This window comes from Thermobia domestica, chromosome 5, assembly GCF_964235325.1.
Source record: "Thermobia domestica chromosome 5, izTheDome1.hap1.1, whole genome shotgun sequence".
Lineage (NCBI taxonomy): Eukaryota > Metazoa > Arthropoda > Insecta > Zygentoma > Lepismatidae > Thermobia > Thermobia domestica.
The window spans coordinates 298441391-298445627 of NC_137458.1; positions in this window are offsets into that span (position 1 = coordinate 298441391).

Sequence of the window (4237 nt, forward strand, 5' to 3'; positions counted from 1 at the left end):
CAATGTAAACAAATCTTCCCCCAAACTATGAAGTAGAAAGGTAGCCTTCTGTATTTGCACAAACCTCTTCAAACAGGACTCGGGTGTGAAAATCAATACCCGAAATAATCATAAGAATACTAATAATCCCACACTACATCACATATATTTCTCGAAGTGCCTTCTTATTCGTAAATATTTACTTCACTATAATCAATAATCATATTTATCATTTATATTCATATGTACTCATAACTAATATGTCGTCGATTTACTAATAGGCACCCTATACTTCATATCACTGACTGTTCGAGGCAGTCACATTCATTTAATATACTTATATTCAACTAAAATTCAATAAAATCGTAGTATTGATTAACACACGGAAACCATGTATGAACTCAAGACCATTTAACTTCAATACCTAATACATTTCCCCTCACAGCCAGGAAAATTACATGTTTACACAGTTAAGAGAGAGAAATTATCAAAACTGATTCTTTATTTAATACAATTTGCTTAAACTACAACAATGAACTTTCATTCTGCGGTTACGAATCAAAATAAAATTAATGTTATGGTCTGACTTGAAACACGAGTTTATATGGCTGAAATACTATTTAAGGAAATAAGTGAAGTTTATTAACGTTAATGTTTCAGTTGTTTGATTAGATAGAACGTCAAGATCTTCAGTAATGTTGTATCAAGGATCAATATAGCCATCAAATGGTTTATCTAAGCCAGGAACGGTATAGAATTTTAAATAATAACTAATTTACCACGCATGACGACGAACCTATTTCACTAATGAAGTACGAAATTTGGTCACAACGGCGCTGTACTCGCATGTGAATTCTCCTTGTACTCAGTCTATTAATTCGCTGCTAAAATTACTGAAATGCTTTGACATTCATATCCACGAACTATAATGGAAAATTTGGTAATGAACAACACACTGTCCAGTCCTGCACACTCATATCCCATACTCATCAACATACTACAATTAACTACCATTCACATCACTACACAATTACACCTACTAATACATATAACTCGACACATACTACTCAAAATTAAATGCACACCAAAACCACAAATAAATCATCACTAAACCGGCTCTGAATTCAAAGAATAAACTGATCTAGGACCTGGTGGCCCTACTTACAATTACTACATCTTTACCAAAACAAAACAGAAGATGATTTGGAGATCCCCTTTCTGAAGGAAGTCTCCCAAAAACTGGTAATTCAACCCATTTTTTGGTGGGAAACGGTATTCATTCTAGAAATCTGAGCGGGAGCCTCTATCTAAATTTACTCAAACATAATCACTGAAATTACCCTAACAACATAAAATACTAGAGATACCGTCAACTTAATGTTTGACGAAGGGCTATAACAGTTTGACTTACCAGCACAGAATCCGATGCCAAAATACGCAAGCAATCTCTTCATTACCCATAATCCCCAAATAAAATTGTATCAATCAAAGCAAGGAACTTGGTGTTAAGAAAATAAACCGAATAAATATTTACTAAAATTCTAAATATAACTGAATTTTAATATAATTAAAGTATATCAAACTAAGTGGAAGGGGATTTAAAATATTCTCTTAAATTCAGATTCGTGTTTAAAGCCAAAAATTTTACCCAATGGTGGATATATAATTTCAACTAGGAGTGAAACGGTACTACCCATAATTCTTTGTAATAAATGCGTCTGCTTCCAAAACTATCATATACTAATGTAAAATAAAAGTAATTTTCCCTCAAAATATAATTTCTACAGATTTATAGTTTAAATAAATACTAATTTGGAGAATAATAATAATCAAATAACTAAAATATACCGACCGAAAAGTATTTTAAAAATAGAGGTAAAAAGTGCGTTCCCTCCCAACAAAAATTCTGTACTATCAATGCTGTGACAGTATGTCATAAGTATTTGCTTATAAACACGGCGTCCGGATGTATACTACAGAGCAAAAAATCAAACCAACCTATGCTAGGTAGCTGCTAAAATGTAGGAATCCTATCTCACTGAGTCAGGGCAAGGCGAAGGTATTGAGCCCGTGCGGGGTGCATCCGATGGAAGCAGGCGTGTCAGTGATGATGGGTATGCGAGTGAGTAATGAAAACAGGTGGTTACTAGTTTCAATAGCACCACTTCATATTAGTAATCACTTAGTTTCAATAGCTCCACTTAAAAAAGCATTATACCGTACCTTTCATACAATTTCAACAACTGACGTTCGTTATTTTCGCATAATTCTATAAAACGCAAACACGATATGTTACAACCTTGACATACACACGTTATTTCCACACTGCCTTTTCCGACACTAAATCATAAGTGTGCTTCTCTGCCAAATAGCATCTTTCGCCTTCACATACAGTGTGCCTTGCATCAAACACAGCCTACAGCAATCACTTTCTTAACTTCAACTATTCCCCTCGCCTCACTTTCACTCACTCTTCTTCACAAACCAAAATAAATGATTCAATTCACCCGGTAAATTAAAAAAAATGGTCCGGCGATACAACACTCACTCCTCTCACACCTTCACTTATTTGCTCTTCAATCTACCTTCTATTGAATTCTCGAAGTCCTTGCACAAGTACAAGGTACAGGGATTTAGTAAACGTTCCCTTGAACATAAGCACCAGAAGCCATATACACAATCTATGCAAACAAATGAAGTGCAAGGTGTACGTAAGCATGTGTGTGAAATCCAATTTCTAATACTTACCCTTGCACTCTGTATTCCATAAATGATTCTTGATTTTTCTACGTACGTGAATGAACCACGGAAAAGTCGCAATACTATTCAGATAAAGTCACGAAAATTAGCATGTACTGCATGTTAAAAAAAAAGAAAGAAAGAAAGAAAAGAAAAAGATAGGTTAAAATTTACATTTCGCAATAGGCTTAATCGGCTTAAATTACTGTTTAACTACGAAATAATATAGTATACATTTTAGACAAGTTAACTCATTTACAATATCCAAATACAACTATAAATACAGAATATTCCACTTACTCTTATATATGAACCGTTTGATTGATTACTCGAATCTTCCCGATCTTCATTGAAATAATGTACACACAACACATCAACCGACAACACACAATATGGCGTATGTTTATGTTGGTATCATGTACCTTCTACTATTGTCATAGGTACATTCTTCGGTACGAATTTACTGTACCCATAAATCTTCCCTGTACCCACTAATTCATGGGTAAAAGGCTGGGATGTGGTGTGTACCCACTAAAGTCTTCGGTACATTGAATTTTCATAGGTACATCAGCGAAGTACCTTCTATTTCATGGGTACTTGTGCAAAATCATGGGTACTGTTTTTAGAGTGTATAGTTATGTCTTTATTTTTTCCCTTCATTCTTCAGTAGAGTTATCGTAAGCCGAGTACTCCTTCGTATCTTGTGATAATGCCTTCTCTTCATGTATTCACGGTTCGATCCCCAATAAATGTTGTTTATCCCAGTTAATCAAACCTTGAATAAAACGAGACTAATGACTCAGATCTCACTTTAAGCAATAGACCTTGTCTCAAATACTCTTGGTACTGAAAAGACACAGTAAATTGTAGCCATTCAACTCCGATATTATAGTTTAATTCCTCCCGCATTGCATACGTGTCATTCAACACCACATGTCAGGTAACGCAGTAAATAGCATCGAAACCGTACTTAACCGCATTGCAGTGCGAATTGTATGATATTTTAATTTATTATCCATTACATTCTTCTTCGACTGCACTGTTTACGAACAGGGAAGCCCGCTCATTATGTTAGCAAATATTACGACTAGAATAAATAAATTACTACTAGAATATGTATTTCAAAAGGATAAAATGCACTGGTGCTGTTTTAGTTTTCCGAGTTTAAATGATTCTTCATTACAAAGGCTCCCAGTAACCTAACTCTTCACAATCTTATAGCTGCAACACACAACTTTGTTGTGCATGGTCCCGGGTTAGATCCCTAAACAGGTTAGATTGAAACTCCGGTATCTTGCATAATTCGGATCCTCTTTGAGCATACGGTATTCCGTTTCTTACATTACAATAGTTTAAGGTTGGTGTAAAGGGACACGTTTTGCCAATAGATGTCACTACAGTCTTCGTATCTCTCTCATGCATTTTTTACCTTTCACGAAAATTTACAATTTCTCTTACAAATTTTAACGTGCAGACTTCAAATTTTTGTAGAAGGAACTTCATAACCTATCGAAGGCAA